Here is an 18,048-nt window from a genome sequence, read left to right on the forward strand (position 1 = left end):
TATATATATCCAAACATGTGTGCATATGTATATAATTTTAATTTATTCCTTTTATGTGTGTGTGTATATGTATATATATATATATGTGTGTGTGTATATATATATATATATATATATATATATACATATATATAATGAAAACCAGAAATTATATTTTTTATCTTTTGAAAGTTAGAAAAAATATGTAAATTCTAATTCCTGTAATTTTATGTAATTTTTAGCGATTACTTTTTTCTTATTCTTTCTTTTTTCTTTTGCTTTCTCTTTTTTTTTGTAAAAAAAAATGAAAAAAATCAGCAAAAACAATGCATAGTTTTGTACAGAAATACTCCCGGGGCCCCATTTCCTTGTACCCTGCTAACTTAACCAAGTATTTATCCCCACCAGCTCACCTTGTCCTGGCCAGTTTTCTCCTTTTCAGCTCGCCTTGCAAAGCTGTCACACACACACACACACTCTCTCGCTCACATACCCATACACTGCCTTTCCATCCATCCAATCTACGTCTGCAATGCTCCCCCCACAACCATCCTTCATCATGTCCAACAGCCTATCTAATCCATGCAACTATCTTTCCTCACCACTACACTCACCAGATGCTCCCAAGCAGTGGATTTTTTTCTTTTTCTTTTTTTTGGGGGGTGGGGGATTGCAGGATTCTAGAATTTGTTGGGTGGGACAGATCTTAGTGTGTACTTACTGGCTATTTGTTTTCTACTGTGTACCATTTATACTTGTGGAATTCATCTTTGAGATATTGTTTCTTCTGTTGTACCACATCCAACTTTGTTCTTTTGATTTTCTTTTTCTTTTGGCTGTGTTCTCTTTTTGTTTTTGTTTTTTATTTTCCTATCCCCCATCACAGCATCATCATCACCACTATTGCCATCATCAACATCATAAGCTGCACACAACACCCTCTGCTGGGCCCAGTTTTCTGCCACTGGGCGTTTTGTAGATTCATTGCGGAATCAACCTCTGGACTCTGCCGCCTGTCTTTGACCCGTGTCTCCACCATGCACTCATTCACACTACTACAACTCATCTGCTCATCCCACCCTGCACACACACACACACACACACTAGTCACCATTGCAAAGGACAGACCATCTTGCGAGCAAGTTTTGTGACTTGTGGTAAAACTGATAATGAAAAAGACCAATTAAAAAACACAACCGACGATATATATATATATATATATCTATATATGTATATATATATATATATATACACGTCGTATATTTAGTTATTGAATAGTTTCATTGCAAACTGCTGTATTTTTCGATCATGTGACCTTGTCCAACATGTTTCACTTCTTCGTAATGAAACTAGTCAATATATATTAATTCTCCGCATTTTTACTGTCTTGAGTCGTTTCCTTAGAAAGTGACTAGCCAGCTAGTTACCCTACTAGCTAGCCCTTCAAATACTCATGCATATTTGTATGTGAATCTCACACATGCATGTGTGATTGTATCGAGGTAAAGAACACTTTGGTTATCTCTCTCTTTGTTAAAGTTAGTCACAAGGGAAGACATTACCCAAAGCTGAATTTTACTCATCATGTCACCAAACATGATATCTGTGATGTTTATATATCTGTGACTGAAACACATATTGACTTCAGTCTTCGGATTGTGTGTTGACGCGTGCTTGTGTGTGTGTGTGTGTGTGTGTGTGTTGGCTGTTTTCTATCCCTCTCATATTTGTATGAAAATGTATGTTGCATGATTCCCTGTGGGTGTATATTTTTTTTTTAAGTATGTATATATGTGTGTTTCTGATTTGTCTCCAATCTTAAAAAATATGTTTATACACACACACTCTTGAGTGAGTGAGTGTGTGTGTGTCAAGTATATAGATATTAAAGTATGTACACACACTATTCATATGGAAACCAGTTTATATTATGTATATATAAACAATGCAAAAAAGTCTTGTAATGTTTATTTAAATCCGTAGTTTCCCTTGAATAAATATGTTGAGTTTTTCCCCCCGAGAAAAAAAAATCCATGTATGATTACTATTAATTAACAACAGTTTAAACATTGAAATTAGCTGTTCTGTTCTGTTTGTTGCTCTCTTTTTTCTTTTTTTTTTCTTTTTTTGTTGTTGTTTGTTTTCTTTTTATTTATAGTTGTGGAAAGCAATGGTTGTATGAGCATTTATTAATGACCACATGTCATCTCTTCAGATTGACTCTCAGTAGCCATAGTAACTGTCAAAAGATTTTGGTGCTTTAGTGGCAAGCATCTTGAAAGGCATAGGGTACCTGTGTTGTAAGCATCTAGACAGGTGCAGAGTACCTATGTTGTAAGTACCTCTGTTTACACTTAACCTGAATAAACCTTAATAAGTCACTAGAAAGTAGAAGCGAACTGAATATGGAATCGGTTAACACGGGTTGTAATTGCTATACCATGTGATTGAGAAGTGGGTTTCCAAATCACATGGTTTCAGGTTTGTTCCCCTTCATGGCAACTTGGACAAATGTCTTCTATTATAGCCCCGAGCCAACGAAAACCTTGTGAATGGATTTGGTAGTCAGTAACTGAAAGAAGCCTATTGTATTGTGTAGGTATATGTATGTTTGTGTATGCGTATGAACATATATTTATCCCCACTTAAATGTGGATGTTATATTAGAACAAACTATACTGCAGTGGATACCATGAGAGAACCTCTCCCATATTGGCCTTTGGTGCAAAATGTACACTTGCTTACATAGCTAGTGGAAAGATAAGTCCCTGTCATCTCCACCACTGACACCTCCAGATCATGTGATTTCAACCTTCCTTGGTCTTGTCAGTGATGGACGCTTGGCCTCTGGAGATAGCAGCAACTTATCTCCCTTCCAGTGATATATAAAGCAAACAGTGCCAGAGCAGATGATGGTGTCACAATTAGCCAATGAACTTGTTGCCAATATATATTTATTTATTAATACAGCCTCTGTCGCTTATATACATGTGTAAGCACGCAGCCTAGCAGTTAGGGTGTGGTACTCAGGATTGCATTATTTTTTTTTTTCAGACCAGCTGTGCATTTTACTCTTGAGCAGAATTCTTCCCTTCATATTGCTCCAGTCCACTCGTAGTGAATAACTCTACAACAGAATGGGGGTCAGTTTAGGAGGAATGTTGGTCTGCATGCCTAGCCAACAATGTAACAACAGTATTTGAAAGTTACGGCAATGAGAGGAAGTGCATTGTGACTAGCGGTGTATATAACAACATCCAGTAGTCTGGTCATTACAGTAATATATATAACTGGCACCCCATCAGTACGACAATGAAGGTTCCAGTTGAATGGATTGGTGGAACAGCCTGCTTATGAAGTTAATGCGCAAGTGGCTGAGCACTCCATCCTTAACATGGTTCTCAAAGATATTTAGCATGACACAGAATGTGGCAAATCTGGCCTTTTCAAATACGGGAACTCCTCGTTTTTGCCAGCTGAGTGGACTGGGGCAACATGAAAGAAACTGTCTTGCCCAATGTTGTGCCACCAGGTATTGAACTCTTGAATTTATGATTGTGAGGTGAATACCCTAACCACTTCACCATGTACATATATATATATATTTATATATATATATATATATAATAATAATAATAATAATATTAGGGAGTATAATGTGAGGTGAATACCCTAACCACTTCACCATGTACATATATATATATATATATAATAATAATAATAATAATATTAGGGAGTATAACTCCAAACTTACAGGGAACAATTCAATTTAGTATTAAATCAAATTTCACAATATAAATATATAATATATATAAATTAGAGATAAAACCACTATTATGCAACTCAAACAGTGATAGACATAAACCAATGCATAAAGAACAAATAATATATATATATATATATATATACCGGAGTAAACACATAAATGTGAAACAAGGTGGAGAAAAGAGTACTCAAATACCAGTGGTAGAGTAATATGCTTTATTTAAAGCAGCAGAAAATTCAACAAAACCTGTTGCTCTGAGTTTCCCGTTGCCGTTCATCGGACAGTTTTTGCTAGAATGGAACCGATAATGAAACCTCAAATTCTACCGCCCCTGCTTGAACTGCTTACAACACAAATCAATGGGGAACCTCTGTATAATTGTTCAATCTGCTCTAAATAGCAGCCAAATCTCCATTAAATCACACCATCTTGAATAATAAAAGACCATATTAGATTCTGTAGACCTACATTATTTCAAAAATTTTGCCATAAAGGTATGACACAGCGTAGCTTGTGGGCTGGACAAAAGCATTGATGAGGTAAATGATGAACAAAAGATGATATTAATGGGAGAAGACAAAAAACACCTGCCGATTTTTTGCTTCCCTAAAACATTCTCTTTCTTTTTTCACAGAAAAAAGACAAAACGAGGTATTGAACCTCTTACTTCAGTTTTACAATTATTGGATTAATAGTCCATTTAAAAATTGGGGTGTTAAGTGGCTGCAAAGAATCTCGGGACAACATTGGGCATCAACAAGATCAGTGACAAAATAAGATGCAGACACTGGAACTGGATGAGATACATCTTGGGGCAAGTTCGAGAAAGTGATTGTATGGTGTCACTAAAGTGGCAACCTGAGGGGAAAAGAGCCGCTGGGTGCCCTAAATCCACTGGTGTTGTTTAATCCCAGGTCAACCTTAATTGTGCAGACCTATGATCAGAAGAATTCCAGCCATGACCATCTCATTATTTAAGGGAATATAGTACCGCCTTCACCAGTATATTCTTCTATGTTTGAGAGGAAGATGCTTGATTTGAGGAAAATTTGGCTTCTATTTCTAGCAGGCTGAGCAACCAAGAAGGAACCCCTCTATTGGCTCTGCTAGGGCTACTGTTGTTGACCAGGGAGTTGCACCACCTATATTTGACATCTATGTACATTAAGCCAACAGGCATGGTTATGTGATAAGAAGTTTGCTTCCCAGCAACATGGCTCCAGGTTTAGTCTAATCACCTGGCACCTTGAGCAAGTGTCTCATATAGCCTCAGGCTGTCCAAAGCTTTGTGGATGGATGTGGTAGGCAGAAACTGAAAGTACTAGGGGGTCGGGTCGATTCAGTCAACCAAAAACTCTTCAAGGCAGTCCTCCAGCAGAATGGCTGAAACAATTAAGAGGTAAAATTTTAACTATTACACTATATTTTGGTCAGTTTCATCTCGGATCGTTAACAGGTATTTTATTCTTGGATGGGCAGAAAGAATCAGACCGAAAAGCTTTTTTTATTTTTAGACTGAGAGTAATAATACTATTAACAACTGTGATTCAACATGCAGATGTTCTGTTGTGGAGGTGGCAGTGGTGGTGGTGGTGATGGTGGTTGGTGTCTCGAACCAGTTTAGTAAACAACGAAGGTTAGTGAAATGGTAGAGGGGGGTGGGACCCTCATCATCATCACCATCATTATTTGACAGCTGTTTTCCATGCCGGTATTGGTTGGATGGTTTGACAGGAGCTGGCAAGCCGGAGAGCAGCACCAGGGGCCAAATGTCTGCTTTGGGTTGGTTTCTACGGCTGGATGCCCTTCCCTAACACCAACCACTTTGCAGAGTGTCCTGGGTGCTTTTTCTGTGACACCAATATGGGAACTTTTTTTCACCAGCACAGGTGCTTTATCTGTGGTACCATTGTGGGTACTTTCTACATGGCACCAGCACGGGTGCTTTTATAAGTGGCACCAGCATGGGTTCATTTTACATGGCACCAGCACAGGTGCATTTTTATATGGCACCATCATTACATAACAATTATAGTTTTTAATAGTTAAATGACATTTTCAAAAGACTGACCTTTAAATTAAAATATCATTACAAAATTCTTTAAAAAAATCAATATATCTTAAGTAGGCAGCAAAAGAAGTTTCAAGTCAAAAAATTTCTTTTATTCTTTAGTTTCTGCATATCCCAAGTTTATCTCAGCAGAAATATTTCTAATTCATCATCATCATCATCACCACCATCATAATTACCATCATCATCATCTCCATCACCATGGTTTTAATGTTCACATCAGACAAGTATGCAATATGACAATGCCTCTTCAATGCTGCTTTAGTTAATCCCAGATGATGATGATGATGACAAAGTGGGAGTCATGGTGATGATTGCCACTTCATTATCATCACTCTACAGAGTGTCTTGGGTACTTTTTTCAAGGCACCAGCACTAGTGAGGTTACTAAGCAACTCGCAAGACAAAACCCTTTGACAAGAGTAGGGGTACAGTATTGAGGGTAGTGATCTGTGCCAAATGTTGAGAGGCTAAAGTATGATAAAGAGACAGGAACATTTTGCCGTTTTGTTGAGAAGATCCATGGATAGACTGGCAGGAAAGTCGGAAAGGATGGTGGGAATGAGATGTCCTCAAAATACAAGAAGGTGGATAGAGCAAGCTCTGCAAATATTCTACCACAAGATTGTGGTATGTTTTAACCCTATGTTCATCATTCATTTACATTGCATGTTCTTACCAGAAACTGGCATCCTATCCAAGGGTAGATTAATCTCACATCTACTTAATTCTATGTCTAGCAGCTGACTTGATAAAAAGCCCAGGAGATCATCCTTTACCTTTCCAACAACAACTGTGACCACATTTTTGAATTCAATATCTCTACTGCTCGTAAGGTGGCCAGCTGGCAGAATTGTTAGCAGCATTTCATCTATCTTTATGCCCTGAGTTCAAGTTCCACCAATGTCAACTTTACCTTTCATCTCTTTGGGGTTGATTAAATAAGTAGCAGTTGAACATTGGGGTTAATTTCCCTACTCCTAGATTTGTTGGCCTTGTGCCAAAATTTGAATCCAGCCTCTCTATTGCTTATTGGGGTGGCAAGCTGACAGAATCATTAGCACACCAGACTAGCAGCTTTTCATCTGTCTTTACATTCAAATTCTATTGAGGTCAACTTTGCCTTTCATCCTTCTGTTAATAAGTACAAATTGATACAGTTCTATATTTAAGAGATGAGGAATTATTTACATTTGATGGATATTTGTCCTCATCTTGTTTGTTGTTAACACAACATTTCAGCTGATATACCCTCCAGCCTTCATCAAGTGTCTTAGGGAACTTTCAAACCTGGGTTCTCATTCCTAAGGTACTTTTCGATGTTGGCGTCATTATTCAGGTCACTGCTTAGAATTGAACTCAGAATCTTGGGATTAGCAGCATGCACTCTTAACCACTATGCCATATGCCCGTGGGTAATTATGGAGTGAATTTTAGGATTTATAAATCTAATGTTCTCCTATCCTTCCTTAATACTGGTTCCCATATGCTGTTCCTATCTGCACTCGATCTGCTTAGGAGGTTGTTGTGTCCTAGCATATGTGCTGCTTCTTTTAGTTTTCATATTTTCCAGTGGTTTTCTCTGTCTATTATTTTAACTTCATCCCACAGGGGGAGGTGGTCTCCATTTTTCCAGATTTATCCATATCTCCCGGTGTCACTGCTTTGCGATGTTCCTCTACCCTTATTTTGAGGGGGCAGCATGTTTTGCCTTTGTATAACCTACCACAGCTGCATGGGATAGAGTACACACAGTTTTTGGTCAAATTCTCTTCTATTGGTGGTTTTACTTGAAGGAGATATTTGCGAAGTGTTGTATAACTTTTGAATACTGTCCTGACAACAACAAGACACCTGATGAAGGCTGCAGGGTATATCAGCTGAAACGTGTGAACAACAAACAAGATGAGGACAAATATTTGTTAAATGTAAATAATTTAAGTACCAATTGAGTACTAGGGTCGATGTAAATGACTCCCCCCCCACACACACACACCCAATTGCTGGCTTTGTGCTAAAATTTGAATTCAATATCTCTTCCGCTCATGGACATGCTTATAAAATCAATAAAACAGCATAACTTCCATGACTTTTGGAAATGCCTCTTCACACCCAGAATTACCATAACCTACATTAGTGTTTAATTGTCAAGACACTATGTCTTTCAAAAAAGTTTCTGCTACCAAAAAATTGGCCAAAACTATTCTTCATGTACCTAAGGACCTGTTTGTATTTTATTCCGTGGACTTTTGGATTTGGATGCCACTCTCTGGTTCCTCTTTTATCTCTTTCCGACAAGCTGTGGTGCACCTGAGCACAATAAGTTCATTATTGGTTTCAAATTTTAGCACAAGGCTAGCGATTATGTTAGCAGGGGCAAGTCAATTACATTGACCCTGGTACTTATGAAAACATCCCCAAAAGGATGAAAGGCAAAAGTAACCTCACTGGCATTTAAACTCAGAATGTAAAGGTGGAAGAAATGTCACTAAGTATTTCATTTGGCACATGAAGGACTCTGGCAGCTCGCCCACTCTTAACTTTATACACTAAGCTCAGTATTATGTAATAATCACTAGTTCCCTGCCCATAAAATGGAAGGCCTTGTGATTATACTCTTTTACTTGTTTCAGTCATTTTCACTGTGGCCATACTGAAGCACCACCTTTAGTCGAGGAAATCAACCCCAGGACTTATTCTTTGTAAGCCTGGTATTTATTCTATCGGCCTCTTTTGCCGAACCACTTAGTTACAAGGACGTAAATACACCAGCATCAGTTGTCAAGCGATGTTCGGGGGGTGGGGGACAAACACAGACACACATACATATATACGACGGGCTTCTTTCAGTTTCTGTCTACCAAATCCACTCACAAGGATTTGGTTGACCCGAGGCTATAGTAGAAGACACTTGCCCAAGGTGCCACGCAGTGGGATTGAACCCGGAACCATGTGGTTCATAAGTAAGCTACTTACCACACAGCCACTCCAACATCTTAAAAATATGGAATGCTTCACGAATTTGCATGTCATCCTTGCGCAGGGGCCATGCTAATCATCTCTGTATTGTTCCAATTTTAGAATATGTACCACCACAGCTAGTAAGTAGCTTATAGGAGAGAGAAAAATATTATTAAATGAGAGCTATAGTGGTGCCCCTTTACATTTTCTCTTTTTACTTGTTGCTCAAATGCATAAACTGACTCTTCCATGTATAATATAATAAACTCGACAGAGACACAGTGCAGTATCAGCATCGCCACTTTTTGAAAACTTTGCGTAGGGCTCTGAGCAAGCATTGCCAAACTTTTGGAAAAATTTGATGCAGATTCTCTGCTCACCTTTCTCTGTTATATTCATTGCAACAATCACATGCTACACACCTTCCTTTCAAGCACTGCTGTAAACAGCAGAAGTGAGCTGGAACATTAAAACTTATTGCACATGCACAGCAGAGTTCAAGGTCAATCTGTGTCAAGTGGCTTCACTCTCCATGCTTTAGCTTTGTTACTATGGCAACAGTCTGGATACTTATTGATCAGACCATGTACATTTGGTAAAACTGCAGTTCAGGAGTTTTGGGGAGCATGGAATCACCCCTTCATTACCATTACTCCCAGGTCTATTCTGAGCTGGCACAATAGTATCTGCCAGGATCCCATCAATGGGTTGAACCGATTTCCCAAGAGTAGAGGAAGCTCCTGTTATTCTTGACAAAGCCACAGGGAAGGCAGCTCTTGGAGGCAAAAGATACTATGGCAAAACTTGCAGTCAAAATAGTACCAGTTATCCTGCAATGCTTGTTAGTGCGATCTAATATGGCAATCAAGAAAGTGGCAAAAGCATTGTATAAGCTTTTGTCACTTAAACCCAATAATGTCCCGATGTCTCACTATCATTTAATTTGTTGGTTGAATGTGAGATAGTTCTCATCTGGCAAAAATGAGGCTGTCATCATGTATACATGTGTGTACCCTTGTCTTGATGAAGGTACACACATGAGGGTCGTAAATGAGCAGCAAGGTCGTTCAAGCAATGTTATTTATTCTAGTCTTTTGTGAAAAACATGTCTGGCCAAGGGGAAATATTAATTTCCTTGGAGATAGGTGAAGGTTGATGACTGGAAGGGCATCTGGTCATAGAAAATATGCTTCATAAATTCAGTGTGGTCCATGAAAGTAAAGAAATATAGACATTAAACAACGATGATGATAAGAATTGTTCAGTTCTCTAATCAATTTATCATATTTTTACAGCTAAGATAGAATTACTGTTATCAGTTAGGTGTCTTCTTTTGCAATGCTGATGTTTGGTAAGCAATATATAGGTATGACTATGTGCTAAGAGGTTTGCGTTTCAGCCACACGTTTCTGGGTTCAGTAGAATTGCATGGTACCTTGTGCAGGTGTCTTCTGTTATTGCTCTCTGCCAACTAAAGCCTTCTGGCCATGGGGAAATATCACCTTGCATGGATACAAATGAGGGTTGACGATAGGAAGGGCATCCACCTGTAGGAAATCTACCTCAAAATCTGTCTGGCCCATGCAAGTATGGAAAAATGGACGTTAAATAATGATGATAGTAATAAACACTCACTAAAAATGGTCACTGGTAGGTTAGAGATTGTATGCATTACTGGAATAATAATTGGGTGGGAAACATAAAAGATTTCTATTGATGTATCCTTTAAAAGAAGGTAAAAACCAGTATTTCAGGTGAGTCTTTAGCAAAATAAAGTTAGTCTCTATTTCTCTACGTACCAAAATCCAATGGCTACCTGTGACTTAACTTAAATTATACCATAGTTCCAAAATATTGAATTTCGTTGACTTATTACTAGACCAATTTTTGCCGTTTTTGTAATATATTCAAAGGTGAATTAACTGATCCGTGATATGCCATTGGTATATCAATAACGATTCTGATGAAAGGCGCCTTAAATCAGTCTTCTTGCTAAAGAGAATTTATGAATTTTATTTTAACTTGGCAATGAGCATCTTTTGTTCCGTCTCTCACCTCCACCATCTCTCTGTTCCCTCTTGTTTCTGTGATGGAAGAGGATAGCGCACTTAAATCGAGTTTTTCGATATTAATGTTCTATTAGAACTTGGGATCTTTTCCTTTCGACAATAAACAGACGGGCGGTTAAAAAAAACAAAACAACAACCCTAAGTGCTTCTGACAGAATTTGAACTCAGAAGCATTTCGTCCAGCGTTCATTGCGGTTTTGACATTATTTTCCTTTTTCTGTATTTTCTCAAATTCATCATTTATTTTTCAGAAATCTATTGTCGATGTCATGCGCCAGCCGAAGACCATATTTCACTTTTCTTAATATGAATTTAGATAATTAAGAGAAACCTCTGTTACGAATAAACATTATAAGTTCAATGAAACTAGAATGGATTCGATTGTTCCTAATTAATAATTTACTATTTTGTTTTCTTTACATATATTTAATAGTTTATTATCCACGGTCAAACGAGAGAAAGTAGTTTCACCGAGAACAAAGTCTGTTTATTGTGTTGAAAACCCCGCCATGTAACGCTTAATTAAACGTCGTTTTTTTTTCACCAACAAAAATAACGGACGACGACCGAGAACCGACGTCGGTTCTCCGTTTGAATTTCATTTATTTTGCGAACTTCCCAGCGAAACGCTGGACTGGAATAAATTTGGCCAACGCCGTCACCTTTACTGCACACGGGTATATATATATAAATAAATATATATATATATATACATACATTTATAAACGTATGTGTGTGTGTGTGTCTGATTAATAAGAGTTTCGATATTTTCTTTAATGTTTGACAAGGATTTGAAAGTCAATTTGTGGTGAAATAATATTGTTGCATTTTAACAGCACCATGCTGGCTAATTATTAAGCAGGTAATTACAATTACTAGAACTGAAAGGTGAGCGGTAGAATGTGTCAATAAGTTAGTTCGTAAATAAAGTTTGTTAGTCATGACTAATATGCTGATGTTTTTCCGTTTCTACATTTATTTAAATACTAAACCATTCCTATTCGCGGGTTATAATGTCCTAGTCTTTCACCACATATTTACAACCGCTTCCCTGCTATCTTACAATATACTAAGCTTGAGAGAAGAACATTCTGACACGTTATTTTATTATAAAGGAATCTGTTGTGTTGTTTGTTTTAGTTGAGATTTCTTTGTTTGGTTTCAACCCCCAAGTTTCCCGCCGATTTAAAAGCAGCGGGCTGCAGTGAATGAAAGCAACATCTCTGAGAGATTAAAATACAAATTCTATGATATTTATTTTTAACGGATATAGTGGAAAATTTTATCGCAAAAATTCTTTCTCAATATCTTAACCATGCTTTCGATAAAGGAAATTGAAAAGGTAAATTTTCGAGAATGCTGACTTTATTTTCCCAAAATATCAACCAATGAAGCATGAGAGGAAAATTTCGTAGAAGCAATATATGATGGCGGCGAGCTCGTTTGTTTGAGGTTAAGCTGTTACAATTGTCACATAAATTCAGGTCAGTCCGAACCACCTTGTTGTTGGAATCGTAAATATTCAATGTTTGTGTCGCCCCGTTTGCAAGGAGTCGCAATATGTCTGTGACGGTGACTCCTCAACTGCGGTTATTTGTTTTAATTGTTGTGGTTTCTCTCTTATTTTTCCTCTCTCCAATGTCTTCGTAGCACCGCACACACACACACACACACACTCACACACACTCACGCATACATACAGACACACACACACACACACTGAATAGAGAATGAAATGAAGTCTTGTGGATAGAGAAAGCTTTGGAAGTGGAACGAGAGAGAAAGAGATGGTGATTGTGGCACCAACGCAAGGACAACAGGGTTTGTCTTTATACATTTTCAAATTCCCTGCCATTCCGGCCGCCAAGTCTTTCCGTTACACTCCTCGATGCTTTCACATCTTTAAATCTCCATGATCTGGGCCATCTTCCATTAATCTATTTCTCTCTTAAATATTTATTTTCACACCATTTCGCTTTCCTTTTTCCTTCTCTTTTTACATTTATTTACCTTTCAAATCTTCCAATCAACCTCATGCTCTCTCATTTTAACCCAACAACACATTCGTTTCTCTCTTATTTTTTGCGTTTTACTTACGTCTTTCACTTAATTTATAAATTTGAATCCAATATTTACTGGTCAGGATTAGATTTAGACATTACACAGAGATTTTATTTATATATACAGATGTATATACTTTATATACACTTAATATAGATGTATATACTTTATATACACATAATATAGATGTATATACTTTATATACACTTAATATAGATGTATATACTTTATATATGTATATATAGATTGCATAAATATAGTTTGTATCTATAGATTATTTATATATAAAGGCATCAGTCACTTAAATCTGTGTTGTGTACAAAATATATCGATTTTAGATGAATTGTTTTGAAATGGTAATAACAATTTCTGTGAGCTTCATGCTTTCGCAGCATTTTGTGGCAATTAACTGATTTCACGAATACAAACTTTTTGTTTATTTACGTTGATTTTTTAAAAAATCTTAATATTTTTGCGAAATTCAAATTTTTACCCTAATTCTAAAAATGTTTTTAATTTCCAAGGTTTCTTCCTTGTGTTAGGGTTTTTCTTTTATGAGAAATAACTTTTGCCAAACTGTTGAGATCGATCGAAGTTCAGCCTGTGGCTGTTTCCCCATTATTTCTGTTCGAAATCAAAGCAAACAGTTTGTGTGGCTGTTTCCTTTTCGTAAATACAAGTCGTGTGTGCTTGGCTTGGATGAGGCTGGTCAACAGCTTCAGGCGAGCATCCATCCATCCACCAGTGTGTGTGATGCCAGAGAAAAGCCCTCTCTCTCTCCCACAAACGGCCTCACTGGTGGTGGTGGCTCGTTTGCTGTTTATTATTCTTGCCAGCTCCAAGTAGTAGTAGTAGTAGCAGCAGCAGCAGCACGGCCGAAACACAACAAACCAATCTTACGACTACTACCTGATTTGGGGGAAAGAGATGGTGGTGTGTGTGAGCGATTCGGCCCCCGCCTCCTCCGCTACAGTCGTCGCCGTCGTCTCTGGCACTATTTACTGAAAGAGGAACAGATTGGCCAACCAATACGACATTCTCCACATACGTGTGCGCCTGACACAGACAAGGGTACATTTTAACGTGCAACGTTGCTTTTTCTTCCGCTTTTAAAGGCTGAATGCCAATGCAAGGGCATTTAGGAATGTGTTCTTTGAGCGGCAAAGGGTTAACGAGGAAATGTATAGGAATTAGTGATTTTCATGCCTTCATCAAAAGGTTTTGCGGGACTCGGTGCAGCGTTATATTTATATAAACTGATGCTATTATCTATCTATCCTTACATCCACGTAGAATATCTTTCAAACCTATCGCTGCCAGCACTCTCACCTGTTGTAGTTGTGTAACAACTAAACGATTGCGAAAATATAATCTTGAAAACCGTTTTTTTGCCTTGTCAAATGCTTTTATGAGGACCATTTTTCTGGAATGTGAAATGTTTCATTTGAAGTGAGAGTGAACTTTTCCTGTGACTGAGGAAGTGTTTTTCTCTTTTTCAATTAATGATTGCCCTCGCTTCCACTTTCCCTTACGTACACAATTTCTTTTTTTAATGTCAAGTGTTTAATTGTTAATTTTTATATTTGTTAACAATGGCAGGTCGGAAGTCTTTATTAGATTCGTATTATTTCTCCATTGAAGCCATTTCATTAGATTTTCGCTCGCATTTCGAGTGGAGGGTAAATCTCGATTTTGAAGTGACGCTTTTTTGGCGCCGTCTTCGCTCGCGCTTCCATTACGGCGACTGCAGCCACGATTGTTGCTTCCAATTTTCCCATAATACTAGAAAAGCAATTGTAGTAAATCTAAACGAATATGCAGATAAGATCACAGCCTTAATAACAAGTATCCTGTCATTAAGAATATAATGGCTTGGCTAACTTCCCACTTTCAATATCCTGCAACGGCGCAGGATATTGTTTACTCATTCAATCTCGTGTAGTTTCCAAGACATTTGAAGTACAAAAGGCACTAATGTCAGTGAGGAAAAATTACGTGTATATATATATATATATATATATATATATATATATAAGTATGAATGTGTGGCGGAGGTAAAGAATAAGTACACCACTCGTTTTCGTCGAAAAAGGGTGGGGCGCGTATGCATGTGTGTGTATATATACGTACATATATGTATGTAAATATGTATATGCATTTATATATATCTATGTATATATATATATAAGTATACATAGATATTTATATATATATACATAGATATATGCATATGTATGCACACATGTATATGTATATATATATACATACATATATATATGCATTATGCATGGCATGTAAAAAGCACTAACCGATCGTGGCCGCACGTAAAAAGCACCCACTACACTCTTGGAGTGGTTGGCGTTAGGAAGGGCAACCAGCTGTAGAAACACTGCCAGATCAGATTGGAGCCTGGTGCACCCTCCTGGCTTCCCAGACCCCGGTCAAACCGTCCAACCCGTGCTAGCACGAAAACGGACGTTAAACGATGATGATGATGATATATATATATATAAATGTACATATATACAGTATAATGCTGAAAAGTTTGAAGCCTTGTGCTATCAGCATGCAATACCAATTAAATACACTGGACCTGGAGGGGTTGCAATTCCAGAGGCACAATAAGTGCGAGACCTGGGCATTTACATGAGTAATGATGCTTCTTTCCATGTGCATGTTGCTAAATTGGCAATGAAATGCAGGCGGCCCATAGGGTGGATTCTTAGAAGTTTTAGTGCAAGAGATCTGGAAACCATGATGGTCCTGGAGGACACTTGTCCTCAGCCAGTTTGACTATTTCTCTCAGTTATGGTCACCAACCAGTGTCAAATTAATCTCAGAACTTGAGGCAATCCAACAAAGCTACACGAAGATAGCCTCTATGCAGCATATAAGTTACTAGGGAAGACTCAAGAGATTAAGTCTCTATTCCTCAGAGAGTAGGCGAGAACGATATGTCATAATATATATGATGGGAGATCTTGGAGGGACTTGTCCCAAATTTTGGCATCGAGAGTTATGCAAATACTAGAACTGGGCAACACTGCTTAATGCCAATGACTCCAAAATTGCCATCAAGATATAGAACAAGATACTGCAAGAGCCTGGGTTTCAGAGGACCACAGCTCTTCAATATCCTCCCAAAGGACCTGAGAGACCTGCATGGGGTGGATGTTGGTGTCTTCAAAAGAAAACTGGACCTCTTACTGTCAAGTCTCCCAGATGAGCCAACTTCACAGCAGGAGGTGCAGATGAGGGCAGTGGCATCAAATGCCCTCATGCACCAAATGTCAATTCTTAAAAAGCATTTGTGAAGTAAAATTATGTAGCAACACCAAATGGTGGTGCCCCAGCATGGCCACAGTTCGTGAGCTGAAACTAGGTCAAATCACATCGATCATATATACATATGAGGTGCAATGGCCCAGTGGTTAGGATAGCAGACTTGCAGCCATAGGATCGTGGTTTCGATTCCCAGACCGGGCGATGTGAGTGTTTATTGAGCAAAAACACTTAAAGCTCGACGAGGCTGTGGCAGGGGGTGGTGGCGATCCCTGCTGTACTCTTTCGCCGCAACTTTCACTCTTTCTGTTGGCCTGCTCGCTTAGCCAGTGGGGTGGCGTCATTTCAAGGCTAAAACAATGCGAAGCACATTGTGACCAGCGATGTGTAGCAACATCTGATAGCCTGATCGGTCACTTGATCACGTGATATATACATATATATATATACACACACATACATATTTATAAATATATATTCATATATATATATATGTATGTACATATATATATATATATGTATGTACACATATATATATATATACACAAACACACACACACACATATATATATATGTACACACATATATATATATATATATGTACGTATATATATACATACACACAGACACACACATATATATATATCCACACACACACATATATATATATCCACACACATACATATCTATATATATGTGTACACATATATATATATATATGCACATGAATATACTCTTATATATTTCTGTTATTTGACTGCGGCCATGCTGGAGCACTGCGTTCAGTGGAACAAATTGAACCCAGGATTTATTCTTAGTAAGCCTAGTACTTATTCTATCGGTGTCTTTTGCCGAACCACTAGGTTATGGAGATGTAGACACCAGTATCTGTTGTCAAGCGATGGTTGGGGCAGAAACACACACACACACATGTATACCACGGGCTTCTTTCAGTTTCCGTCTACCAACTCTACTCACCAGGTTTTGGTCTACACGAGGCTGTAGAAGAAACATGCCCAGGGGACCACACAGTGGGGCTGAACCTGTAACCATGTACTTGGGAAGCAAGCTTCTTACCACCACACAGCAACTCTTGTCCCAATTCCACATATATATCTTTATATATGTTTAGATATACATATATATGTGGAATAATGTATATATATGCATATGTCTATAAATACATATATATGTACATACAGCTATTTACGAACAGCTATGCTACATGGCAGTGAAACATGGGCTGTGACTCCTGAGGATATGCGTAAGCTTGCAAGAAATGAAGCCAGTATGCTCCGATGGATGTGTAATGCCAGTGTTCATACTCGATAGAGTGTAAGTACCTTGAGAGAAAAGTTGGACCTAAGAAGCATCAGTTGTGGTGTGCAAGAGAAACGTTTGCACTGGTATGGTCATGTGGCAAGAATGGATGACGATAGTTGTGTGAAAAAGTGCCACACCCTAGCGGTTGAGGGAACCTGTGGAAGAGGTAGACCCAGGAAAACCTGGGACAAGTTGGTGAAGCACGACCTTCAAACTTTAGGTCTCACCAAGGAAATGACTAGAGACCGAGACCTATGGAAGTATGCTGTGTGTGAGAAGACCCGGCAGGACAAGTGAGGCCATAATCCCGTGGCCTACACCTGGGATGTAGCCAGCCCACTTATGCATTCCTTTCCTTCTTGGGACACAAAACTCCACTTGTGAAGACCTGTTGAGGCAAGTGAAAATCAAAATCGTAATCTATCAACATCAATGGAATTTGTAGCTGTGATACCGTAAGAGAACCATCCGAACGTGGCCGTAAAAAAGCACCATCCGACCGTGGCTGTTGCCAGCCTCGTCTGGCACCTGTGCCG

At 38.3% G+C, this 18,048-nt stretch overlaps 1 protein-coding gene, 1 long non-coding RNA gene and 1 other non-coding gene across 3 annotated transcripts in view; 1 reads left to right on the plus strand and 2 right to left on the minus strand.

Moving 5' to 3' along the window:
• Positions 1 to 258: 258 nt before the first annotated feature.
• LOC118767538 lies at positions 259 to 12,878 on the minus strand. Its single transcript, XR_005003457.1, has 2 exons — positions 12,500 to 12,878; positions 259 to 455 (listed from the first exon to the last, which is right to left on the minus strand). It is a non-coding gene; the product is annotated as an uncharacterized LOC118767538 (long non-coding RNA).
• On the minus strand, positions 8,815 to 8,921 carry LOC115223346. The gene has a single exon (XR_003882795.1). It is a non-coding gene; the product is annotated as a U6 spliceosomal RNA (small nuclear RNA).
• Positions 12,189 to 18,048, plus strand: part of LOC115223299 (mucin-17) — a 41,255-nt gene continuing 35,395 nt past the window's right edge. The window contains exon 1 of the mRNA XM_029793807.2: positions 12,189 to 12,330. The gene's annotated coding sequence lies outside the window, so the exon portion shown is untranslated. The remainder of the gene's footprint in view (positions 12,331 to 18,048) is intronic.

Source organism: Octopus sinensis, linkage group LG22, assembly GCF_006345805.1.
Source record: "Octopus sinensis linkage group LG22, ASM634580v1, whole genome shotgun sequence".
NCBI classification, from domain to species: Eukaryota; Metazoa; Mollusca; class Cephalopoda; order Octopoda; family Octopodidae; genus Octopus; species Octopus sinensis.